At 43.3% G+C, this 27,883-nt stretch overlaps 1 long non-coding RNA gene across 1 annotated transcript in view; it reads left to right on the top strand.

Annotated features, from left to right (window-relative positions):
• Positions 1 to 27,883, top strand: part of LOC308236990 — a 203,042-nt gene that overhangs the window by 95,508 nt on the left and 79,651 nt on the right. The window contains exon 3 of the long non-coding RNA XR_013959395.1: positions 3,937 to 4,129. This is a non-coding gene — a long non-coding RNA (uncharacterized lncRNA). The remainder of the gene's footprint in view (positions 1 to 3,936; positions 4,130 to 27,883) is intronic.

The following is a 27,883-nucleotide window of genomic DNA, read 5'->3' as shown; positions in this document are numbered from 1 at the left end:
TCCTCAGTATTCTCCGCATGTTTTCAATTATACTCCACACTCCTTAGCTTGGCATGTAAGATCCTGCCCTCTCGTCCCCTCTCCCCTTCACTGTCCCTCCTCCTGAACCATGTGTTTCAGGCACGTCAACCCACTGCCCCAGCCCCATGCCTCTGTGCTTTTGGCTGTGCTCCTTCCTCCACTTCAAAGGGCTGCCTCCCTTTGTGCCTTTAGAACTCCTGTATGTCCTTCAAACTCAGCTCAAGAATCATTCCTTCTGGGAAGTTTTCTTCCCTTTTCTAGACAGAGTTTAGACTCAGTTCTTTATTATTTCCCCTGGCAGGTAATACGTCTATGACACTTCTCATTCAAAACAAAACAAAACAAAAAACTACTACCCTAGCCGGTTTTTCTCAGTGGGTAGAGCTCCAGCCCATGGAATGAAGGGTCCAGGGTTTGATTCTGGTCAAGGGCATGTGCCTAGTTGCAGGCTCCATTTCGGCTCTGGTCAGGGCATTTTCGGGAGATAACCAATAGGTGTGTCTCTCTCTGTGTCTCTTCCCCTCCCTTCCACTTTTTCTAAAAATCAGTGGGAAAAAAATACCTTCTTGTGAGGATTAACAAAAAAAAGTGAGCAAGCAAACAAACAAATAAAATCTACTGATTCACTGGGAAAGGCTGAATAATGCATGACCCCCAGACCCAGACATCGGCATCCTAATCTCCCAAACTACCTTACGTGGAAAAGGAACTTTGCATATGTGATTGAATTAAGGATTTGAGATGGGAGCTTTACTTGGATTATCCAGATGAGCCCAATGATATGATGATAGACGTCCTTATAAGAGACATGCAGGAGTATCAAAGTCAGAAATATAGAGCCACTAAGGATGTGGGACAATGGAAGCGAGTTTGGAGTGATGTACTTTGAAGGCGGAGGAAGGGGTCACAAGCCCAGGAAGATATATGACCTCTAGAAGCTGGAAGAGACAAGAAAACAGATTTTTTTCCTGGTGCCGCCAGAAGGCATGCAGCTCTGCTGATCTACGTTGGACTTCTGCTCTCCAGAACTATAGTATAACAATTGGGTGTCGTTCATTACAGCAGCAATAGGAAACCAATACATTTGCTCTTCCATCAGTTTGTCTCTACATCTGTTGACATAGAATTGCTGAGTACCTGCTTTGTGACAGACCTAGTATTACATGCTAAGAACACAGTAATGAATAAGAACAATTATTGTTGTGGGGGAGGGGGGGGGCGGGGAGGGCGCAGGGTATAATGGGGGAAAGGGAGAAGGCAAGAATCCTAGAAACTTGGAAGTGCAAAGGTAGTGAGGAGCCAGACTTGTGCTGCTGTCTAAAGTGGAGGCTGTTTTCTGTAGATAATGTGGAGCCATTGAAGCTCTTTGCATTATGAGTTCACGATCAGATCTGACTGCCTTAGTGTGGAAATGGACTGACAGTGGAGGCCCTAAGACACTTCAGGCTGCTGCATTTTTCTGGGTGAGAAACGATGAGGGCCAGAACCATGGGAGGGCAGTAAGGAGGCAGATCTGGGAATATTGGGGTGGTGTTTCAGAGGTAGAATTGGTGGGATTTTGGGATCAAAATTTTGTGTCAGATGCTGTGCAGAATCCAAGATGACTCTGCTCCAAGATGACTCTGAGAACGGATGACTCTAAGCTCAGTGCCTGGCACACAGTGGATAAGAAACAATTGTCTTGAATTGAATTGTGTGGCAAGAAGACAATGGAGTAGATCATCACTGGGAGGGAAGGATGATGCCAGTGACTCTGAATAGTGGAGGAAAATAAATAGAAGAATAAGTGTGTGTGTGCACAGGGTGCTGAGAAGACAGGATGTGATTTTTACTGCTCAATTTAAGCTTTTGCTCTTTAAGCTTGAACCATGTTCAGGGAGTGAATTTAGAGAAATACAACCACCTTGAAGATGCCCGATTTCTCTCAATGGCATGTTTAGCTACTGACTTGATCTGAAATGCTTGGGGGCAGGGGAGGGAGAACAAGTGGTCTTGGCCTGACGTAGGGTGTGCTTTCTGAATCATTCTGGAATAAGGGATGTGCCTCTGCTTTCTCCTTCCACCTGCCCCTCTCCCCTTTGCCATGGGCTAGCCTGATGTTTAAATCTGGGCATGGAACATGCTCTGGCACCCTTGGCCAAGAACCTCTGCAGGGGCCACATGGTGGTGAATATTTGCTATGTTGGAAGGGCACTATTGATCGCTGCTTCTCAAAGTGGCACTCTGATCCCATCACCCTGATGGGAGAATATGCGCAATTAGCTAGCATCTTTCTCACCATCCCTGTTTCCCGCCATCCTTGCTCTCAGGCATATTGACTATGTCCCCAGAACAGCAGAACAGGGTCCATGGTGGGTGGACAGATCTCTTCTTGGATTTGTGTTTACATACAGTATTGTTCTAACAGCTATGAATTGTGATTTTGTAGACCAAGGGAAGGGGAAAAGTCTTACGCTCTAATTAGTTTGGGAACTTCCGGGTTCAACAAATGTACTTAAGTCCTCAAGACTTCCCACAAGATTCACCCTACAGATGTGCCCTGTGAATGTCTGAGAGAGCGGTAAAGATTTCCCTAAATATATCTGACTCCAGAGCCCTGTGAACATCGTGTGGAAAAGCACCAGTTTGGACAGTGTTGACCTACTGAAGTCGAGGCTGTCCAGGGTGTTCTTATACCTCTGGCACACTCCGTAGGAGGCCATAATACAGACATTGAGCCATTATCCACCTTCACAGTGTCTCCAGTGGGCATGAATCACTAACGATAGACTGCAATGGTAATGAGACCAATCTTTTTGCTCTGACACTTTTAGTTTGGATGTGAACTCACTTTGCTGATGAGCCAGGGTACAGTTATAAATCAGAGCCACTTCTATTATCATGCCATATCTTATCACACGTGGAGTTTCATTTCCTCCCCCGCCCCCCAAAGGGCTTCTTATAATAAAACAATTCATGTTGATTTTCTTCTTAAACATTGTTTTTAAAATACTGTGAAAACACTAGATAATTTTCTTTGGATATTGGAGCATAGTACTATAATATCTGGTTGTTTATGTTCACTTCTTTCAGTCCCCTGTGGCTTAAATATACGGTAGTTTGTAGTTTGCAGGATCTTTGTCATCTATAATCTTATTTGGTCCGCAAAACCACTTTATAAGGAGAAGGTGATGAAGCCCCATTGTCTTAGTCTGTTTGGGCTGCTAGAACAAAATACCACAGAACGGGTGCCTTATAAACAGCACACACTTATTGTTCAAGGTTCTGGGAGTCCAAGGTCAGGTGCCAGCATGAGGGGTTCTGCTGAGAGCCTTCTGGGCTGCAGACTGCTGACTGGTTGTGTCCTCATAGTGGAAGGGGCAAGGGAGCTCTCTGGAGCCTCTTTTATAAGAACACTTAATCTCCACCCTCACCACCTAATTATCCCCCAAAGACCCCGCCTCCTAATGCCTTCACATGGGGCATTAGGTTTCAACATGTGAATTTTGAGGGGGATGCAAACATGCAATCTATAGCACCCGTTTTATAGAAAAGTGAAACAAATAAATGTGGATGCCTAGTTTGTGTCTGGTATTTGGCTAAATGTTTTACATATATGATTAAAGCTCCTATCAACTCTTTTTATTAGAACACACTATCTTCATGTTAGAAATTGAGAACTGGAGGCTAAGCGAGTGAAGTAACTTGCCCAAGGTCACATAACATAAAATAGGAAGATCTGGTGTTTAAATCCATGTCTATTTAACCCCAAAATCTATGCTCCTTCCACTATGGCACCCTTAAAGAGGAAGCTGAGCCCCAGGACAGCTAGAGATTTGCCCAAGTTCACCCAGCAAGTTTGGGAACGTGCTGGGATTAGGGTTTAATTCACTTGACTTTTAGTCCAAGAGCCTCTCTTGTACATCCTTTTGCCAGGTCACTGGAAGGCGGCTTTCTAGACTAGGTAATGACCTGTGAAATGTCACTGACAGCAGCAAGAATAACAACTGCATAAGAGCAACGGAGAGGAGGAAAAGCAGTGGCTCAAAGTCACCATCCCTCAACGCCCTCAATGCAGAAGAGGTCCTGCATTTCTGAGAAAAATGCCACCTGAACTCCATTCTCAGAGGTAAGGGACTGGGACCCCTGCAATGTACGTAAGGAGTCTGGCTCCTCTTGCCTCTTTTCATGACCAAAAAGAGAATAGCGCAAATTCTACTCCCCGCTCTGTGATGCCTACTGTTCCCACTATTGAGATGAATGTGAGTAAGTGACATTACTGAGCTTCTCCGATGGGTGAAGCTACTCCTATAGTTGAATCTCTGTGCGGGTGTCATGGGAGCAGCTGTGCAGGTGAGTAGTCTAACATGCCCCACAGTTTTTCCTCCCCTGCCCAAGGAATCTTCGATCTGTGATATTTGTACTAGTTTGCCAAGAGAGAGAGACCACATTCACATAACTTTTACAGTATATGGTTACCATTGTTTTATTTTGTTATTATTGTCGTTAATTTCTTACTGAGTCTAACTTTTAAAATAAACTTTATCAGAGGTATGTATATATAGGAAAAATATAGCATAGATAGGGTTTGGTACTTCCACTGTTTCGGGCATCCACTGGGGGTCTTGGACCGTATCCCCCACAGATAAGGAGGTACTGCTGTATGCTTCTGCCTCCTGGTTCCACCCTGAGAGCTCCTTGACCCACAGAGACAGGAGAGTGAAGTGAAAGAGAAGAGTGGTCTGGTACTTGCCAGGCCTCCGCGTTCCAGCCTTGCTCTCTGGCCTGCGAGTGAATGGCTGCATTCATCTGCTGCCTGTGTCCCAGCTGTCCCTCCCCTCTTTGTAATGCAGTGGTGGGCGGAGTCTCAGCTTGGGCCCTGTGTAGGGTTAGTGCTGCTGGGGATGATGTGGGAGATCATCCTGATTTTTTTCTTGCTCATTCAGGCTCTGAGGGTTGGACAGAAGGAGAGTCGTCCAAAGGGGAGTCTAATGCATGGAGCAAAGGCTGGGGTCCTGGTAGCAGAACCCTTTCTCAACATTTTGGGCATTATTTTATTATTTATGTATTCGTGTGTGTGTGTGTGTGTGTGTGTGTGTGTGGTTGTTGTTGTTTTTTGTTGTTGTTTTCAGCTATTGAATGAGGATCTATAGGTTAGGCCTTACTCCTATGAGTCATAAACACTTTGAGGATAATGAGGAAAATAGGGAAATGAGTTCAAAGAAGAAAAGGCACTTTATAAATCCAGGGCCGTTACAGCCCCTTGGTTTGAAAATTCCAACGGGCTCGTCCACGCAGGCCATGCTGATGTGCGCCAGTCCCAACCATTTTCCCTCTTGCGCATTTAGGCTTCCAGATAGTTAGGCTGGGAGACGCAAGTACTTCCCTTGAGAAAATACAGAGTTACTGTTCCACTGCTCTCCCACCCCCGCCGCTGACTCGGGAATCTCTGAGAATCTCTGGAAGAGACTTTAAAAGTCATTTAGTCCAGCTGCCAGAATATTCTCCTGATAAGCAGACAAGTGGGAATATAAAGTAAAAGTGCAGTTAATTCTCAATTATTTGGATGTAGATTGTCCACAGACAGAGAGTGAAAGATTTGTGTATTTGGAGACAGCGATTGGGTCTCTTATCTGGTCCTTCTCCAAGCTAGACAACCACAGATCATTTCCGTGTTCCTTAGAGGACTGATTTCAAACTTTTGAAATCACATAAATGGAAGCCATCATCATCTAACTAGGTGGAGGCTGCCTTCATTTTCATCCCAGAAACGCTGGCTGTTCCCCATTCAGAAGGGATTGACTGCATTTGAAATCGGATGACAGAGGAATTACTCTCCCTGAGATTAGTCCTCAGCGAGCAGCCCAGCACCGAGAGACTCTGCTAACTGCTATTGCCTTAATGACTAGCAATCACTGCACAATCACGGAAATGAATTAAATTATTAATTTCAATAGCACCCCATGGTGCATTTATAAATTCCACCATCTGGGGAACATAAATATGGAGGCCCACATTCTAAACTTGGAGGCATGGTGCTCCGTGCCAAGGGCTGTATCTTTGAAGGCAGTAAAGATTTTTCAAGATGCTATATGTGGAGCGGCAAGCTGTGCATTTGGGAGAAGGCTCTGTCCCTGGGTCTCTATTAGCTTTACCATTTATTTAAGGTTTTCTTCTCCCTTATTTTGATAACCAGTTCCTATCAATAGCCCCAACATGTCAAAATCTTGGTTTAGCAAGGGGTCAGGATGATAAATGAAACAAAAGTATTTAGTTATTTACCCCCTTGAATAATTTCCTTCCACCCTTCCCCAAAGTCTCTTCTCTGATTGACCAGCTTCAAATATGTAACTCTCTGCTAATAAGTTCTTCATACTGAGGCAGCTATTCTTGGGTTTTTAAACGTTTTCAATATCTGCCTAAAACTTTTAAGGTAATTGTTCCTGAAGCAGAGGGGATGGAGGACTGGTGTGTAATCTACTCTCATAAAATAGATTTGACTTTGCTTTCTTATGTGGAAACAGTTGACCAGATGTTGGGGTTCAGTGAGCCTCCCCTGTCTGCCATCTGCGACATCCCCATGGGCTGGTGAGAGAGGGGCACTTCTAAGAGCATATGCAAATGACTTCCACGGAGCCCTGCAGGGCACCACAGGCCACCTTCTTCCTACTACGGATTACCAACCGGAAGCCGAGGAACAGCCCAGGGCTCTGTCTCTGTACCACCATTTCCTACTATCCAGAGCAGCCAGGTTTCCAATGCATGAGTTCACTTCCGATACAGAAGAGGCGTGCACAGCTTCCTGCAGGATAAATAATGCTGTGGCATCGGTGGTGGTGTGCAGCTCTCCATCTTCTTGTTCTCCGTGTACCCAGGGCTTTGGTGCAATCTGTGTGTCTGGACTGGCTGGTGAAGATGACTGTTGAATGGCAGAGCTGGTTCTTTCAGTGCCTCTGCATGTGCAGGTGTAATCAGACCTAGCTCAGTCAGTCCTGTACATTAATGCCATCCTGCAAGCTAGTGGGACTTCTCATGGAGACGGAGGGCACACTCTGAAGGTCTTGCCTCGTCCCTCTTGCTGCCACCACCAACTGCTGGCCATTCAGTGAAACATAGCTTTGGTGTGTGAGTTTAAGTGTAATATTTGAGGATGGCATCTTTTTAGCAGTTGTCTTTTAGGTTAAGTCCCTTTCATTTCCAGTAGAGCCAAACATCAGGGTAGTTTGAGATATGGTGACCTGAAGCTTTGGGAATAGGTAGTATGTTCCAGATTAGAATTTCATTTTTCCCATTGTTTCAGATGCCATTCCATAACTTAGCCATATTAGCGTATTGCCAGCCATTTACCACAAGAGAATAAATGAGACCTCCAGTCACAATGGATTTAAGTGAAACTTCTGATCCTCATGGCCAGGTCCTTGCCAATAGCTTTCCTTTCTGTCCCTGGATTGTAAACATAGATGTTCCTCAAATTTGAAGAGCTGGACCTCTGGGGACTCTCATGTCCTGAGTTTATTAATAACGATGAAGGACCCAATATCAGTGACTTACACAGTTTAGACATGGTAGCCCCAACCTCTATGGGAGTTAGTAGACTGGAATAATTACAGACCAAATAGTAATGATAAGGAGGAAATGCACTGTAGTTGGAGTTAGTGGGCTGAGAAAACTAATGTTTCCAGTCTCAGGAGAATGTTTGCTGTTATGAAGGAGGAGAGGAGAAGCAATGAGACCTTGCCCTGAACTGTATGAGTTCAGTAGCTGGAAGAGACTATGTAAAGTTATCATAAAAAAATAAGAGGTGATGAACACAAAAAATCCTTCAGCATCCCGCTCCCTGCTCAGCCTGCCTCTGCACCCGCCCACCGGAAGACAAATAGTTGGCATTGTTTTTGAGGTGAAAATCTTGAATAGTCACTGCTTTGCCCTCAGAGCCAACGCTGGTGAGCCTGGAGGAACCAGTGTAACTGCTTTGGAGCCTGCGTTTGTTTCTGACTCAAATGGGAGGGGGGTGGGGGACTTGTCTCACTCAGAGAATTGAGAAACTTCCTGTTCTGAGGTGAACCTGTCATAGCAGCAGCTCTTGGTGATTGCACGGCTTCTTTTCTCTGGGTGTCAGGGTAGCACATCCTAAACCACCAGCAGCTCCACACAGATGAGCTGAATCCCTCTGAGGTTGAGGTCAAGTGGCCTGCCCAAGGCTATGATGCAGGGCCCGGGTAGACCATAAGTCCAGTAAGCACAGCTTCTTGCCAGAGACAATGCCTGTCCCCTACAGTCTCTTTGAATCTCATACCTGTATAGACATTGTCTGACATTGCCCTGCAGGAAATAAATGGAAAAAAGAAAACCAGCATTTCTTTCTGAGATGAAAGCATCAAGGGTGGCAGGGGTCGGGGGGTGGCAGTGTGGGAAGAAGGATCCCTGGGAAGGCTGAGAAGTATATTGGTTATGCCTTCAAGGACAAGCAGTATAAGAGAGAAGAAGATGTTTTCCTACTTCTTGAGCAACATCTAAACAGACCTTGACCTCAGGAAGGGAGAATGCCTGCTTGAGTGAGGACCAGTTCTAAATGGACTCAGCACTTCTTGTTCAAGAGTAATTGCTTACCCAGTTGACATCCTTTCAGGTGAATTCTTCTTTATAAACCAGATTTGATAGACAATCTAATTGGCCAGTAGGGCCACAGAATAGAGAAACAATACAACTCTATGGAGAATTATTTAGGAAAATTTAAATGAAATCCAGAGAAGTCACACATTGATAGACTCTGAGACAGAGATTGTGTGTATGTGGTTTACTGTTTAGTACTTTCAGAAACAACATCCTATAAGGGACCAATAGAAGCAAGATTGGACAGAGGGGGAGTGGATTTGTGGTACAGTTATGAATGGAGGCTTGGCTAACTTCATAGTGAGCTCTCAAGTTAGGATGGCCTTCAGAGTTGTCCTGGATTGAGAAAAGTGTGCCAGAGTTTTGTACTTCCTGGTTCTGAGTGAGCTGAAGGAGTTTGGCATAAGCCAGTCCATAGGCAGCTGTTGGCAACAGTGGGGGCTGCCCCTGGAAAAGGGGTATAGTCTCAGTGAGGTGATTTCCTTCCGTTGAGGGCAATTCCCAGAGAGGAACTCAGCTGTGAACCATCAGAAGCCAACTCACAATTACTGGAGGAATCAGTATTTTGGTTCTTAAGAGTGTGTGTGTAATAAATTTATCTAGTAAATTTGTCCAATCTGGGAATAGCTCCTCCAGAATTCTGGATGGCCTTTATGGGAAAATTTATAGGATTAGGACTAATGGGACCAACTATAGTTCCCACTGCCTGCTGTAGTTGGTCTTGAGCAGGCGTCCTCAAACTACGGCCTGCGGGCCACATTCGGCCCGCCGAGGACATTTATCCAGCCTGCCGGGTGCCACTGCCTGTCCTGCTTAGCAGCCGACTCGTCCCGGGCCCACAGTGCGCATAGGAATTTGTTCATAGTTTTTTTTTTTAAACTATAGTCCGGCCCTCCAATGGTCTGAGGGACAGTGAACTGGCCCCCTGTTTAAAAAGTTTGAGGACCGCCCTAACCGGTTTGGCTCAGTGGATAGAGCGTCGGCCTGCGGACTCAAGGGTCCCAGGTTCGATTCCGGTCAAGTGCATGTACCTTGGTTGCGGGCACATCCCCAGTGGGGGATGTGCAGGAGGCAGCTGATTGATGTTTCTCTCTCATCGATGTTTCTAACTCTCTATCCATCTCCTTTCCTCTCTGTAAAAAATCAATAAAATATATTAAAAAAAAAAAAAGTTTGAGGACCCCTGGATAAATGGAGCATGCTCTGGGTTCTTCCATTGAAGCAGACTCTGATGCAATTTCCAAATAGGCCTCTGCTGTCTCCTCATAGGGCCCTGAGATAGGGCCAGCCCTTCTGAGTCATCCTGAGTTGGAGCAAGTGGACCAACATTTATACTCTTTCTTCGAACAGTCACTGTTTGCAGGCTGCCCCTGGGGAGGGGCCATGGCACAGGGAAAGGCAGTTCTGTTCAGCTGAGGGCAATTCCCTGGAGAGCAGACAACTGAGAGCAGTCAGCTGGTGGTACTCCAAGTCGCTGGGAAATAACCCTTCATTCCTGAAGAGGGGTCTGGGAGTTGCATAATAACACCCATGACACCTAGTCACACCACTCTAATATGCCCAGGTCTCTGAGTTCTTTTGTCCCTTAGACCATCACCTGTTACCATAGTCTGAGATTTCTACTTCACCAGTTTGAGTTAAAATTTGGATTAAAAACATTTCTTTAAAATGTTCACATATTTGCAAATTGGGAACGACTAGCTAAGTGTCATTGATTTTTCCATTTTAACTTTTAAGCTGAATTACATGATGTCTATCATATAAAGAGTTCATGCATTCTAGAACTTAGATTTGTATGTTTTAAAGACCACAAACTCTTCCATCAACAAACAGACTTAACCACAGGCCTCCTTAAGGAAGGAGTCCAAATCTTCCTACACATTTGGTAGGCACAGAGCTCATTCTTGGTGAACACTGCTGATGGAGCTATTCTCTCCTTGTCCCTCAGCCCAAACCATCTAAGCTCGTAGCACTACCTCATACATATGCTGGGGCCTAAGGATAAGCCCACACTTATCACCCACTCAAGAAAGGTTCTATGCATTGAAACAATTGTCAACATTTATGCAAAACCATTCGTTGTTGTCCCATCAAATTATTTCAGTTTGGCAATTTGGCTCCCTATTTTGCCCAGTGGTCTGATCACAATGTCAATGTACTATACTTAGGGATATCGTCGAACCCTGCCTGCTTCTACGCCTCTTTGCTTCATGTCAAGTATCCTTAACCCCACTTATAGGCACATCCATCTCCCAAACCCTAGGACAAACCTTAAGTTGACCTATGAAAATTTAGGGAGCTATAGCAGATTTGGGGGATTCAAATCCCCCAGACCTAGGGCTAGAAACCTAGCTGGATGGTTGACCTTGGCCTTATTTCTAAGACTTAGGTTCCAAATTGGCCCTGGATCTGAGGCCTAGATGCTGCTGTGTTACCTGTTCTCAGAAATGCAACCAGCACTCTGGAGGTCTGTCTTTCTGAGGGTTTGTGCTGCCTCACACACTTCCCTGATTCTTCCTGCTTCTCTGGACCTCCCAATGTTGACCTCAACTGCATTCCCAGTAAAGCTTCCCTTTCTAAGCTATTTTTAAGTGTCTTGACACCAGTCTTCTGACTAATTCCCAGCTAAGTCCACATTCTTTCAGTTGGATTTTACTTCTTTCAGGCCTCTTGTAGAATCTGGCAGGAGTGGGATTTGTTCTGAAAGTTCATCTTCTCAAGTTGCCCTAGGCTCTTATATATAACTTAACCATACCTGAGATGTCAGCAAAACTCAGGTAGGTTCAGCATGAGGTGCACTGGCAACCTGACAACCAGCACCTGAAATGGAGGTCAAGTGGGAGAGGGGAAACTTGTGGCAGAACCCTGGGAGAGCAGCACCGTGAATGTGTGACAGGGAGTGTGGCAAACCAGGAGAGGTTCAGAGGGGTCTAAACCCAAGCCAAAGTACAGGTGGAGGCAGGAGATACCTAATGCTACATTGATAGTGATGTGATGGAGGTCTAGAAAGAGCTAAGCTAGAATAGGGTTAAATCCCTACTCAGAGGGGCAACTGAGACATAGTCAATGCTAATATCATAGGGAGAGCCTTAGTGAGCACTTAGGTGCGCAGAAGTTTGCCAGGACTTCAGATACCTGATCCTTACTCTCTAAAAGGCTGAGATGCTGAAAGACTTTCTTCTCTGGATAGATTGAGGAAAGAAACTCCAAATTTCCCATGACTTCAAACAACAGGGGTTGGTTTCCTGCCTACCCTATCATTTGGAGACGGTGGGTCAGGGTCAGAGCAGCTCTGCTCCACATAAAAGTCACTCAGGCGTCCAGGCTGATGATGTGCCATCATTTCTGGTGCTGACATCTCACCAGGAGGCTCAGGTTTGCCTGTGGGTTTGTTGTTGCAAAGTCTAGAAAGTGGAATATAAGCAATTAAATGTTTTAGACTCTTTTACTCACATTCCATTGGCCCATTCTACTCACATGGGCACACCTCAGAGGGCAGGGCTAGTTAATCTTCCTTATGCCTGGAATTAGAGAATGGGATGTGGGGATACTAGCAATGCCTCAAATTGAGTCAGCATTGACTCATAAACTGGCTGAAAAGTGTGAGCTTATGCTTGGTGGGAGGTGGGAAAACATGTCATTGCTGTCTCATGCTGGGAAGAGAAGAGTTGAGGGGAAGAAAGGATTAGCAGCTACACCTATAGAGTAAAAAAAAAAAAAAATCTTCTAGAGAGTAAAATATATCCTGAAATATAGCCACAATTTGGAATCTGTGCTTCACCTTTGGATGGGCCAACTCTAGCTTCTGAACATGTGTCTTCTCATTCATTAATTAGTGCTGCCCTTAGTATAATGAGGACAGTAAAAGTGAAACCACTATCATCAGAATTTACTTTTTTTTTCCCCAGTAGAAATGTTTCTCCATTGAACTCTCCATGCTCTAACTCTCCTTATCCTCATTATGTAAATCACAGCATGTGTGAGCTGGTTGGCCCTGCTTAAGGTTGTGGCCCATGGCTATAAAAAAGCCCTATAACTGGCCTGGGAATTTGGCCATCTATTTTGGTTTTATTAGCATCATACCTTGATTGATTGACTCATCATTGCATTCCAGGAGCTTCTTGAAGTAACTTTGGCTTCCCAGAAAGAGAAAACAACTAATTAGATGCAATTCAACTTACATATATTTTTTAAATTTCTAAACAGTCATGTATACGTATATACTCATGAACACAGAGACACAAATCCTACAAATTCGATACCTTTCAGAAAAAGGACATTGTACTTAACAGTTTAAGAACCACTTTGAAGAACTTATATCTTGTCATAGAGTAACAAGAATCATTTCAATTGTAAAACTCATTGTGGAAATGTCTCTGCCAGAGGTCCTTCAGTGGACACTCAAAAGAAGTGTTCTGTTCATAGGCAGAGCCTCAAGTGTCAGGTCTCACAGTGTGGGAGGATTTTAAAGAGGGGGATAGGGATAGGGGTCACAACTACAGAGCATTAGCGTTGGCTCAGACCTGAGAGTCTTTGTGAAAAGGCATGCTTCACTCCAGAACGTTTGTCCAGGGTGATGCTCTCAAAGATTTTGTCACCTTTCATACTGGAAACCACATTGACAGCAATTATTAATCATTTTTATTTTTCAATTACAACTGACATACAATATTATATTCATTTCAGGTGTACACCCCAGTCATTGGACATTATATAACTTACTAAATGATGATCATAAATTTCATACCCATCCACCTTACATAGTTATTAGAATATTATTGACTATATTCCCTATGCTGTACTTTACATCTCCGTGACTATTCTGGAACAACCAATTTGTACTTCTTAATCCCTTCACCTTGGCAATTCTTGTTAGATGGTGCCATGCAAGGAGGGAAGATTCTTAGCAATCGCTCATGGGTGTTGATGCTGTACTGTGATGACTGGCCTGGAAAAGCATTCTCTTCTTAACAACCAGCAGTTGTAAGCTTTTCTTGGCTGCAGGTGAAGAGGTGACCTCCCTCTTTGATGTGGTGCTCATAATTGGGCTGTCTGTTAGTGGAGGTGGTAAGAAAACAATGCTAATGAGGTCAGGGGTTCAGTGCCCACGTGGGTCAGTTAGCTTTCCTTTGTTCTTTGGCCAAAAGTCTGTATCATCTAACTGTGTCCAACTACTATGATGACAATAGAGACTGGGAGAAAGTGACGGAATGTGGATGACTTTCTAGTCCAGTGGTTCTCAACCTTTCTAATGCCGCGACCCTTTAATACAGTTCCTCATGTTGTGGTGACCCCCAACCATAAAATTATTTTCGTTGCTACTTCATAACTGTAATTTTGCTACTGTTATGAATCATAATGTAAATATCCGTGTTTTCCGATGGTCTTAGGCTCTACAGCAGCGGTTCTCAACCTGTGGGTCGAGAAAGCACAGATATTTACATTATAATCATAATGTAAATATCTGTGCTTTCTGATGGTCTTAGGCAACCCTGCTAGCGGTTCTCAACCTGTGGGTCACGACCCACAGGTTGAGAACCGCTGCTGTAGAGCCTAAGACCATCGGAAAACACAGATATTTACATTACGATTCATAACAGTAGCAAAATTACAGTTATGAAGTAGCAACGAAAATAATTTTATGGTTGGGGGTCACCACAACATGAGGAACTGTATTAAAGGGCCGCGGCATTAGAAAGGTTGAGAACCACTGCTCTAGTCCCATTCTTCCTACAGTGGAAAACAGCTCCAAGTTCATGTCCTTCTGTAGCACAATCATTTTCAGGGTTGAAGATCTGCCCATTAAGGAGCAGTAAGGGAAATGAAAGTTGTAGGTCCACAATGCTGTTAAGGAGGCAGAAGTTACAGGATGGCTGCTCATAGCTAGAGCATCAGCTGGGTCATTTAAAATGAGAAGACAGCAGCAGGAAAGATAATTATTATCCATGGCCAATTTTCAATTTCTTATCAGCCAAAGTTTCAACATTTTCTAGACATTTGTATAAGGGGTAAAGTGGACTGGTTTGAGTTTTATGTCTTTTTTTTTTTTTTTCTCAGCCACTATCTATGGGAGATTCTGCTGAGCAATGAAATGGCCATAGATAGCCAGAAAGAGAGGGCCTGAATATTCCTACAAGCAGGCTCACCCTGGAGTGACTTAGATCTGGCTTTTTAATCACAATTATTCATGATTCCCACGCCATGCACTGTTTCTCATAATTATTATGTCTTCTGTAATGCTATGTAGCAACACAAATCAGAGTAGGCACTAACCAAGCATGTTGGAAAAGCTATGGGCTTCTAAGTTATCTTATGACTCCTTAGTTATCTGTGTTTGGGGAGGGGGGTGCACATACGCATATAATCTTGGGAAAGCTACTTAAATGTTTACAAGCAACAGTTTCCTTACTTGTAAAATGGGAATATTAACGTTTATTTCACAGGGCTGTGAAAAGAATTACCTGATAGAATATGAAGAAGTCTGGCAAGTCTCCTGTAGACCCTGGCATATTGTTAAATATTTTCCCTAACGACTGGAGTTTTTATTATCAACATTGCATATATTTATTCTAATTGTTTGGCAAATTTCCCCCACTGTATTGCAAAATCAAATGTGTAGAGCATCCATTACTAATACTTCATTAGCAGATGCTGTTGGTTGCCTTCCCGAGCCCCCGGCCCCCAAATTCACCAGCGGTTGCAAGAAGAAGTTGACATCTTCCCACTTCAAGGACCTGGGTCTTCCTCTTCATTTTCAAAGACACTTGCAAAATCTAAAAGCCTAAGATTTATGTTCCTCGGGGCAACCTCAACCTACAGAATGATAGATGCCTACAGTGGAGTGACTCTGAGACCTATTTCTCATAGATGCTCAGAAGATTCTCAACAGGATTGAGCTGAAGTTCTCCACAGTGGAAACTCACTCATAATGCCCTGTTGTTGTTTTTTTGTTTTTTGTTTTTTGCTTTTCTTCCTTCTCTGTCTCACTTTCCCCATTTTTTCACTCGCAATTCCAGGATTCACTTTGCAAATAAATTCCTAGCCCAAATTTCTTAGCTCAGGGTTTGCTTTGGGGGGAACCCAAACTAAAACATGTACATCATAGGGTTTTTATTTTTAATTTATATGCAGGAAAATTAACTTTGTATTTTGGTATGTAGTTCTATGGGTCTTAACAACGTATGTGTTCCTATCACCACCACAGCCAAGATACAGAACAGTTTCCTCATCCTAAAAATACTCTCAGACTGTCCCTCTGTAGTCAAACGCCCCTCTTCCCAACCCATGGCAACCACTCCTATAAGGGTCCTTTTTCAGAATGTCACCCAGTGTGTAACCTTTTGAGACTGGCTTCTTTCCTCAACCTAAAGCCTTTGAGATTCATCCATGTTGTGAGTGTATCACTAGTTCACTCCTTTCCATGGCTGAGCAATAGTCCATGTATGGATGTGAGACTGCTTGTTTGTCAATTCATTTGTTGAAGGACACTTGGATGGTTTCTGGTTTTTAAAGATTATGAATAATGCTACTCAAAATATAAACATAAGTTTCAACTTCTCTAGGTAAATATGGAGGAGTGGGTTTGCTGGGTCATATGGTAACTGTATGTTTAATTTTATTGAAAAACTGCCAAACTTTTCCAGAGTGGCTGTATGCTCTCACACTCACACCAACTCCAATCGCTCCCCATCCGTGCTAAATTTGTTATTGTCATTATTTTTATTATTGTAGCCTCTCCAATAGAGATGTAATGATAGCCCTTTGTGCTTTTAATTTGCATTCCCCTAGTGGCCAATAATGTTGAGCATTTTTTATGTGCTTATTTGTCATTTTTTTCCTTCTTTGGTGAGTGCCTGTTCAAATCTTTTGATCACTTACTTTATTTCCTACTGTTGAGTTTTGAGAGTTCTTTGTACATTCTGGATACAATTCCTTGATCAGATATGTAATTTGTAAATATTTTCTCCAGGTCTGTAGCTTGTCTTTTTATTCTCTTAATCTTAGGGTTTTTAAAGGACTAATGAGTTTATATTCTAAGTTCTTGGAAAACCAAATAGACATGCTATACACATGTCAACTGGGGAATGCAATAGGGAGAAAAGTTTGACTTGGGACTCGGACAGACCTGAGCTTGAATCCTGGTGCAGTCACCCACTAATGCTTTGCCATGGACTTTCGTGTTTGTTTCATCTATAAAGAATAGGTAATAATAGTACTTATCACATAAGGTTGCTGCGAGGATTAAATGAGATAATATCTGTTAATGGCTTAGCCCACTGCCAGGACACTGTAAATATTCAATCAATTGTAAACAGTTATATTCATGTTACAATGGTCTCTTTCAACTCCAAGCCTTTGCATAAGCTGCTCGCTCAGCTTGATTCCTCTGCCCCACCCCTTACCACTGGCTTCCTCACGTTCTAGCTGCCTGAGGTGGTTCCTACTCAGGGGCCTTTGTCTGACATCTCCAGATTGGACCAGACACCCCTTCTGGTGCTCCCACAGCACCCTTTCATCACCTTCCATTACTCTGTGTTTTAAACACAGTAAGCTGTGAGCAACCCAAGGGCAGGGCTAATGTCTTTATTATCTAAAATAATTCCAGGTCGTGTTTGATGAATGAATGAATAAATAAATGAACGAATTCATCTCATGCTTTGTCTGAGAGTTCCAATTAGACATCCCTCTGAGTATTGCCAAATTCAGTCCCTTCAAAACAGCCTTAAACACCCCAAATGGATATCTGTGACTTACGCCTGGACCCCGCTTGCAATCAGCCAGGCAGACACTGCATCTTTGACAAGTGGGATGCCGAATGGGGAAACTTGAATGTTTTGCATCTATTTACTTTTACCACATGCCATAAAAATTAAAAATACATTGTACCACAAGTGCAGTATTTAGTGTCTCACTTTAATTACATTCAAGTGTGTTGCTAAATAGTCTTGAGGAAACCTTAATGACCAGCTGTTCTACCCTTTTCCCATATGTCAGAAATGGTTTCTGAAATCACATTCTGGGACAGTAAGGTTGTATAATTAGACAGTGTATAGTTAACACTTCTAGATTTTCCCCTTAAACTGTGGATCCTTTACACTAACATATTGTGCGATTCTGTTGGGTTGGCGCACTCCGATTCAGTGACGTGCCAAACAGCAACTGAGATGCAAACTCCATCAGACTTGTTATCACTGCATCATTATTTCCTCATATCTTTTTCATCATCAGGATGGCATGATTGTTGTGTGTGTGAGTGTGTGTGTGTGAGTGTGTGTGTGTGTGTGTGTGCGCGTGTGCTATGCAATATTCAGCATGTTCAGCTGACAAATAAACTTTAGTAAAGAGGGCTGTAAATTTTTAATATTCCCTTCATCATGCCATTTATCTCATTAGAATTAGATGTGAGAGTGGCTTTTGCATCCTTTTGAACAAAGAGCTGTCACTCAAATACACAGCAACCATGTAAGGAAACAAAACAAAACTAACATTCCCCAGGGTCGGGACCGAAGCCAGTATTTCCACTGCTTCGAGGGATGAAATGGGGACTTTTCTCCGCCCCATGCTGGATTTGGGGAATAAAAGCAGTTGAATTTAGATCGTTGGTTATTGTAAAAATAAGTCATTAGTTACTTGCAGCTTCTTGACTCTGAGTTTCATGAGTTGTTTTGAAATCACAGTAATATTTTATTTGATGAATAAATAATTGGGAAGCCAAATTTTGGCTAATTCTTTGATTTTTCTTTAATGTAGACAAGAAGCTGAAATAGAAATTAAAATAAGAAAATGAGACAAATATATTAACGAATTTCATATTCTTTGGCTCTCCTTCTCTTTCTCCCCCCAAAAGAAAATGTCCTTGACATTGTCCCAAGTCACAAGTCAAAAACGTAACTCTGTTTTCTGATCGAGAATTGGCCACTTACCTACATTAAGACAAGTCATAGCTGAAGCTTTCTCGAGCCCAAAAGCATCAAATTCATTTTTGAAAAAAGCTAAGAGAGAGCTTGGCTGTCCTAAGACCGATTTACAGCATTTTTTTAATTTTTATTTTTTGCTTCTAAGCTTGAATTCCTGATGACTTATTTAGATGTAAGCACTGACAGCTGTAATCATGTCTTAAATCTTGGTTTGTATCCTTCGTTATACTGTTGTTCAATTAATATTCAGAATAATGGAAGTGATGTGCCGTTTTGAAAAAGACTTGAATACAGTCCAATGCTTTGGGAAACTGACTCTCAAGGGGATTAATCAACATTTAAAACTTGCATTAATAAAAATCTGATCTTCGGCCATGTGGCATGCATAATACTTTTCATTTTTAAACATTGTAGTTTCAAAAAAGCGGCATTCTTTGTCCCGAATTTTAAAGGGATTTTCAAATTGAGCTCCTTCTGATCAATCCTGCCTTGACCCTTGTACATAATTGGACACTTGCAATTTAAAAATATAAGAATGCTCTTTTGCATGGTGCACTGAATTCCATTTCCATTATTAAAGATAAGGGCAATCTCGGGCTGCAACTTAGTACTTAACATTTCCCTTTCTCCCCCAATTTATACCCAAAGAGTTTTAATATTTCTTCAAATCTCAGTTATCCAAACCCAGTCACTGAGAGAAAAAGAACTAAAAACTATCTATAATAATAAAAGCGTAATATGCTAATTAGACCAGACTTCCTTCCCGACGACCTTCCAGATGAAGCCGGGGCTGCGAGGGAAGCCCGGGTCTCGGGTGTCAGAGGGAAGCCGGTGCGGCAGCCGGGGGAAGGAAGGCCTACTCTTGCATGAATTTCGTGCATCGGGCCTCTAGTGTTCAAATAATGAAAATGGTCCATACTACTAGGATCTTTTGCCTTAAATGGTATATATGGAACAACATGGATATTTAGTGGCCTCTTTCTGTTTTTAAATAAGTGTAAGTAACACTGAGTTATTGACATGTAAACAAGAATTTGGGTTCTAGATTTAAACTAAAATGACACAATGGAAAGTGAACTGGAGAATGGTGGCCTGAGGGCTCTGCTGGGCTTATAGCTAAATGGGAATGTAACCCATCATAGAAAGGGAAGACGATGGTGAAGGCCGAATAGGAAAGCATCGTTGTTCCATCCTAGCAGAGTCAACGGTTGCCTTATGACCAGAAATGAAGATGAGCACGTGCTCCTTTCAGTTTCCTCTCTCCTTAGACCCGCAGCATGCTCCCCGGCCCTGGGCCAGCTGCTTTCTTCTGCAGAGACCCGGTCCCCCACTGCTGACCATCAGGAGAGAGAAAGGTCTTCTTCATGGTGCTAAGGTGGCCTGGAAGGGTTTTATTCTTCCCCTTGCATCATCTGAGAAATTCAATTTCCAGAAAGGGAAGCCACAAAATCATTCTCTGAGCTTCCCTGATAAAGCAGTAGAAACTGTGCAGCGTGGTTTGTAGCACAGACAGACAGCAAATGTGTTTATTGAAGGAATCTCTCTAGGAGCCCGCGCCATGGCCATACTGGTTTCTGGGCAGGAGAGCTTTGCTCACCTGGTCCCCCTTTCTGGCAGAGGGGGGTCCCTGCCTTGAGGAGCAGCCTCTTTGAGCTCCTTGAAGCTGGAGATAGAAAGTGAGGGAGGCGCAAAGAGAACAACCGAGGTCCGTGGAAAGGTGGAGGGTGGCTACCCCGCCCAAGGAGCAATAGCAGACAGCAGGGAGATGGGTGGGATGTCAGCTGCCGACAGGACAGATGGCCAAGAGAACAAAAGCATTTCTTGAAGGCACGACTGGACAGTGAAGTGTTTGCATCAGACATAAAGCTAACAGCCTGCTGCATCAATGAGGATGCTAAAACATAAAGCTCCCCAAACAGGGAAGCCCTAGGGAAGCATGGGTGGTGAACGCACTTTGATCCACTAACGGAGTGCATTTGTGGAGGTGGTTGGGAATGGGTGTGAATGGAGAGAGAGTGAGGACCACAGCTTCTGGCCCTCTAACAGGAGCTTGTGTTTAAAAAGCTCTTTCTCAGACTGTTGAAAAGGTTTTCTTTTGTTGGTTGGTTGCTTGTCCTTGTTCTGTGACATTTTTTCTCGATGCGTGCCCAGATCCGGCTGTGGGGAGGCAGGAGACAGAGCTGGGCCCTGGGCCCGCGTGGGTAGTCTGCCCTCTCCTCAAGGGAAGCGTCCATGAGGGCCTGCTCCCTGGATACGCTTTCCCAGGTTCCTGGCATTTGGGGATTTTGTTTAGCTTCCTGAGGGAAGATTGTATCACCCCTGTTTGGGGAGCAAATTATGGACATTTTGACAAGCTCAAGGCCCACTTGCTCTTAGCCTAATATAACCCTCCTAAAACTCAGCTAAGATTAATTCAGTTTCTTGCTTTAAATGTAAATAGGTCCCCTAGCCTATTAAAAGAAATCCCAAAGCTTTAGCATAACCAACCATACCTTTACTATCTGACCCCAGGCCATCCCTCAGGCAGCGTCTTCTCTTCTCTCCCATGATCCCAGACACCTGCACTCAAGTCATAGTAGCCTGGACATCACTCCTTGAACATCAGTGTTTTTTCTGATTATACCCTTGTTCAAAGATCACCCCTTCCTTCATCCTTTGCCTGCATGGAGAACTCCTACTCATCCTTCAGTGCCCAGCTCAAATGCCACTTCCTCTCTATGGTTCTTTCTGAACTCCCATGGTGCTCTCTTCTCCTTCCACTTCCTCCCTCTTATCCTCGCTCAAGAAGAATCAATCACTCCTAAAACTATGCTCCCCCTGCTATAGCATTTATCATTATGCTTTTGGCATATTTTTATTGCTGTTTTTCTCACAAAATTGTGTTATGCAAATTGGAACACTAACCTCAAAGTTGTTATTTCATAAATATTTGTTGAAGTAAATTTGCCCTTCAATAAAATAAGCACTAGTATATTTCAAAACCTTAGAACAAAAAAGAGTACCAAAGAGTTTATAGTCAAGAGTTGGTTTGCTTTTTTAAGTCTATCAAATATAATAATATATTAATTAATATCTTAGACCTTCTTTTGGAATTTAAGAACTTTTTTCTCAGGGATATATATTTCTTTTTCTACACCAGACCATAAGATATTTAATAACCCCAGAAATATTTATTATTTTCTGATCTTAAAAAAAAAAACTTAGAATGTAAGTAGATTGATTTCTTGGTTTAGACTGTAGTCAAATGCTCTACCTCCAGTGAGAATGGCACCTAACTATGATTTCTGAAAAGTATTTGATCAGATTTAGTATACATGTACATAGATTGCACTGGAAGAATGATAAAAATATAGTTTTCTGTATTATGGAGTGGGTGGAAAAGCAGTGTTACTCCATTTTATGTCTATGGTGGTGCCTGTCACATACCATCCAAAGTCACAATAATTTCTAGGGAAGCAGATTCAAGCCTAGTTGTCGATAAGAATCATCTAGAACAGGAGGTGATAAACTGCAGCCCATAGGCTGAATAAATCCAGCATGCTGTTTGTGTAATAATGAAGTTCAGTTGGAACACAACCACACAATCATGCCCTCTTATTCTCAAATTGTCTGTGGCTGCCTTCATGCTGTAATGGCAGGAGTGAGTAGTTGCAACAAAAACTGTACGACCCACACATCTGAAAACATGTTCTATCCAGCTCTTTACAGAAAATGCTTGCCAACCCTTCCCCTAGACCCGTGGTCGGCAAACCGTGGCTCGCGAGCCACATGCAGCTCTTTGGCCCCTTGAGTGTGGCTCTTCCACAAAATACCACAGCCTGGACGAGTCTATTTTGAAGAAGTGGCGTTAGAGGAAGTTTAAGTTTAAAAAATTTGGCTCTCAAAAGAAATTTCAATCATTGTACTGTTGATATTTGGCTCTGTTGACTAATGAGTTTGCCGACCACTGCCCTAGACGTTTCATTTCGTTTTTAAAATAATTCAGATGCCTGAGCCCTACCTTAGATCTATTAGTAAAGGAAGGAATACATCCTGGTCAGTTGTATACTGAAGATGCTCCACATGTAATTCTGATTACCGGCTCTTAATTTTTATTTTTCAAGAAATTATCCATAAGTCATGCCAAGCAAATTCTCACAGCATAAGGAATGGCCCTCTAAGGCAGGCATCACATTTTACTTATCTTGTCATCCATAACAATGCAGCGCCCAACATAATTAGATGCTAATAGTGCTTTTGCTAAGTGAATGAGTGGGCAAGGTGAGGAGGCTGAGTTTGCCGCTATACCCAGAACCCACTAAAAATCACAATAAATTGCCAATACCGTCTCAAGCCCGGGACATATGCCCTATCACACCAAAGTGAGGTGTGGTTTTTTTCTTCCAACTTCAACCTAACCTAGAAAAACACAAAAGCCACTGCTTCTCTATGGGTCTGAAATTTTTAAAAAAATTTCCAAGAGTGTCCAATGATGCATGCCTCCGTCTGCATAAACAGGTCAACTTCTCATTGCTTGGGACATGCGGGGGAAAATTTGACTCATCATGAGAAATGGTGCAGATGGCATATTTGGCATCACCAGTTTGCATAGATCAGCGATGCATTTATTTACATGACTTTGTTTGCATTGTGACCATTTATCTGGGCCCTTCCTCACATTTAACCTTTTGAAGGGTTGAGAGGGAGGGAGCCATTTTGCCCTTAGGATTGGATGGAGTGAGTCCCCTGTAGCAATGATGTTTGCATTTTCTCCTACCTGCAAAGCACTCATTTCTTACAGCATCAGAAAACATTTGGTTATGTTATCTCGTGGGTCCAGGAGGAGTGTGGAGTGTGCCAAATTTAAGAGCCATTGCCAAGTGCCATGATTCGCATTATGTAGACAGCACGCCAGCAAAACTGGCACTAACTAGTTGTAGATTCGAGCCCTCGCCTCAGAAGCAAAGGATCCCTGTTAGTCATTTCCTACTGGGACCATGTCCTTTGCCTTTGGGTATGAGATAACTTAGTATCTGTGCTCTAATCATGACCTGTAGGAACAGCTGATTGACCCTGGGATTGACCTCTTCCAGGATGGCACAGTGAGCCCCATGGGCAACTTGGTGATGCTGGAAAACAGCAGGGCACCTTAGAAAGGGCCTTGGAGAGCTAGACCTGGGAAAAGCACTTGCTAGGGCTGGTCACTGGAGCTCTCCTCTGTCAGTTGTGGACAAATTACTTGACCTCTCTGAGCTTTGGTTTCCTCATCTTCCAACAGGGAAGTCAAAGTTGTTATGACAACCAAGCTAATCCTTACAAAGCATTTGGTACAGTAACTGACACCAATAAGCTCTCCCCCATAAAAGTGTCATTACTATTATTATCATTGTCATTATTACCGATACACACGCACACATGAGTCAGCGAGGAGGTGGCTGGAGTGCCGGTTCCTGAGCAGAACCAGGTGGGGCCCGGAGCTGTCTGGACTGTGCTTCCTGCTGCCTAGGACATATGCCCTATCACACATAGAAATGAATAAAGAGGTAACCGCTGAGGAAACGCAGAAGGAGTTCTTCCAGGGAAGGAGTGAGTTCTACCAGAGATGGCAGCGAGCATGAGCCACGCACCTGGAGGCACATCCAGAGAATGACTCCCTGGCTTGTTTGAAAATGTGCTTGTCAGAGGGATAGTTCCATTCAACAGGCATTTATTGCTTTCCCACTGGACCTAGAGACCCCCAACGTGACTGTATTTAGAGTAAGGAACCAATTAGGGTTAAGCAGTGTCATAAAGGTAGAGCCCTGATCTAGTAGGATTAGAGTCCTAATGGAAGAATCTAGAGAGCACCTCTCTCTCCCCATCCTGTGAGAACACAGAGAGAAGGCAGCATCTACAAGCCAGAGAGCTCCCAGCAAAAAAGGCTAGGCTGGCACCTGGATCTTGGCCTGCCCAATCTCCAGAACTTTGAGAAAATAAATTCTTGTTTAAGCTACACAGCCTATGGTAGTTTGTTATGGCAGCCGGAGCAGACTAAGAAAATAAAATGTTTTAAAAACCTGCAGGCCGCCCTGACCGGTTTGGCTCAGTAGATAAGAGCGTCGGTCTGCGGACTGAAGGGTCCCAGGTTCGATTCCGGTCAAGGGCATGTACCTTGGTTGCGGGCACATCCCCAGTGGGGGGTGTGCAGGGGGCAGCTGATCGATGTTTCTCTCTCATCGATGTTTCTAACTCTCTCTGCCTCTCCCTTCCTCTCTGTGAAAAATCAATAAAATATATTAAAAAACAAACAAACAAACAAACAAACAAACCTGCAGGCCTACTCTCCTGTAACCTGTGCTCAGAGAAGACTAAAGCCAAAGGTTGTTCATGAAACTTTGCCTTTCTGTGTGGGCCTGAGGCGTTATCCCCAAATGGTTCATCTGGGTCCCAGAATGTGTATTTGGGGGACCAACATTTATTTTGAAAAGTCTGTAAATATGTTTGAAGATGGAAAGTGCAGTATGGAAACTAGCACTATTAAAGCAGAGGGTGAATAAGTGAAGAGAAAAGGAACTCGAGAAAGGAAAAAATGCCAATATTGTCCTACAGAGAGTAGAATGCTGAGGCTAACTCTAGGACTAAATGTTTTCTTTAAAACCATGATGGCTTCGAAAACCAACTACTGGAATCAGCGCAATTTTCCAGTGAGGGAGAGCATCATGGTAATATTAGTAATTTAGTTTTCTCATAAGGAAATAAAAAGGAAATTAATTCATTGATTTCTTAGGAATAGTTTCAAAAATGTATGGTTTTGGAGATTAGTGGGGAGTCCAGTTCCTCCTGGAAGCAGCAATTCTCCAGTCTCCTCGGGGAGATGAATTATAATATCTTACTTGTGTGTGAGGTGGGGGGTGGGGCTGGGAAATTCTGGTTCCTGTCCCCTTGTCCTGGGAAAAGTACAGACTTATATGAATGCATCTCCTGCTTTCTTGCCTTATTGATTTTGCTTTCTTTGTTCATATTTGCTTGATATTTTTCCATCTTTATTGAGATATAATTGACATATAACATTGTGTAAGTTTAAGGTGTATACAACACGATGGTTTGATGTAGGTATATATTGCAAAATGATGACAACAATAATGTTGGTTAACATACCCATCATCTCACAGTTATCTTTTGTGTGGGTGGTTAGAAATGTTAAGATCTAGTCTCTTAGCCACTTTTAAGTATACAGTATGATTATCACTATGCTGTACATTAGGTCCCCAGAAATTATTTATGTCAAAACTGGAGTTTTGTAACCTTTAACCACCTTCATCCATTCCTCCACTTCAGACCCCTGCTCCTGGCAACCACCAAGCTACTCTCTATTTCTTTGAGTTCAATTTTTTAAAACTCCACATAAAAGATATCATATAATATTTGCCTCTCTCTGACTTATTTCACTTAGCATAGAAAGTTTCATTCATGGCAAATGGCAGGATTTCCTTCCTTCCTATGGATGAATAATATCCTACTATGTATATTCACATTTTCTTTATTCATTTATATATTAACAGATACTTAGGTTGTTTCCATACTTTGGCTAGCCTATCTAATAAAAGAGTAATATGCAAATTGGCCATACCTCTGCCACACCCACAAGCCACGTCCACCAGCCAATCAGGAGTGAGTAAGCAAATTAACCCAACCAAGATGGCTGTGGCCACAGAGCGAGCAGGAAGCTTGGGTTTCCCCAGCAATGGAGGAAGCCAAGCTCCCACAGCCCTGGCCTCTGCTCAAGGCTGCAAAGTTTCAATTATAGAAGATAAATAAATCCCAGATACCAGGGCCTCTGCTTGGGTCACCGGGGGCCGTGGTTGGCCTGCAAACCACCACAGGCCCCTCAACCAGGCTGCCCCACATCCCAAGGGAACCCCCACCCTGATCCGGGACACCCTGCAAGGGAGGGCAGTTGGGGGCAATCAGGCCAGTAGGGGAGGGCAGTTAGGGGTGACCAGGCCGGCAGAGGAGGGAAGTTGGGGGTACCAGGCCTGCAGGGGAGGGCAGTTAGGGGTGACCAGGCCTGCAGGAGAGGGCAGATAGGGGCAATCAGGCTGGCAGGGGCGTGGTTAGGGGGTGATCAGGCTGGCAGGCAGAAGCAGTTAGGGGCAATCAGGAAGGCAGGCAGGCAAGCAGTTAGGAGCCAGCAGTCCTGGATTGTGAGAGGGATGTCTGACTGCCCTGGTAGGATCAGGCCTAAGCGGGCAGTCGGACATCCCTCGAGGGGTCCCAGGTTGGAGAGAGTGCAGGCTGGGCTGAGGGACACCCCCCCATGCACAAATTTCGTGCACCGGGCCTCTAGTTGTAAATAATACTACTATGAACATGGGGGTGCAAATATGTCTTCAATTTAGAGATTTAATTTCCTTTGGGTAATATGCCTAGAAGTAGAATCGCTGGACCATGTGGTAGTTTTATTTTTAATGTTTTGAAGAATCTCCATACTATTTTTCATAGTGGCTGTACCAATTTCTATTCCCACCAACAGGGCACAAGGGATCTATCTCTCTCTCTCTCTCTCTCTTTTTTTTTCCCCCCCACATTCTTGCCAGCATTTCTTTTATCTTTTTGATAATAGCCATTCCAACAAGTATGAGGTCATATCTCATTGTGATTTTAATTTGCATTGTCCTGGTGATTGATATTGAGCAACTTTCCATGTTGGCCATTTGTATATCTTCTTTGGAAATTTTTCTATTCAGGTCATTTACCCCATTTTTAAACTGAGTTATTTGGGTTTTGGGGGTTTGGTTTAGTTTGGTTTGGTAATGAATTGTATGTGTTCCTTAAATATTTTGGGTGTTAACCTTATCAGATGTATGGTTTGCAAATATTTTCTTACATTCCATAGGTTACCTTTCATTTTGTTGATAGTTTCTTTTGCTATGTAGATATAGTCCCACTTGTTTACTTATATTGTGTATCCAACAATAAATTCCAGAGGGTGGATGCTCCAGCCTCAGCCCCAGGTCTGGGGCCTTCACAATGGTGTCTTATCTTTGGAGAGTTATTAGCTGGTGTTGTGAGGAAGACAAGTTGGGAACAACCTATGTCACCATCTTGAACAACTTCACCTCCTGTTTTTCTGTTTTCACTTTATCCCTTCTTCTACTTCACTGTCTTCCTTTGCTCTTTGCCACCTCTTAAAAAGTGATACCTGAATCACTTTTAATAAAGGGCTACAGGAAGAAACGATCTCAGTCCCCCTTTCCTCAATGCTGGTTACAAATTTGAATTAACCAGGGTCATTTGTGGTGAGGAAAGAAGAGATGTTGTGAAGGGTTGAGTCGAGTTACAAGTGAAGCATTGGGGTCACCTGGGTGAGTTAATATGCGGTGCTGAGATGAGAA

Source organism: Plecotus auritus (genome assembly GCF_963455305.1).
Source record: "Plecotus auritus genome assembly, chromosome: 12".
NCBI classification, from domain to species: domain Eukaryota; kingdom Metazoa; phylum Chordata; class Mammalia; order Chiroptera; family Vespertilionidae; genus Plecotus; species Plecotus auritus.
This window is presented reverse-complemented; position numbering and strand designations above follow the sequence as displayed.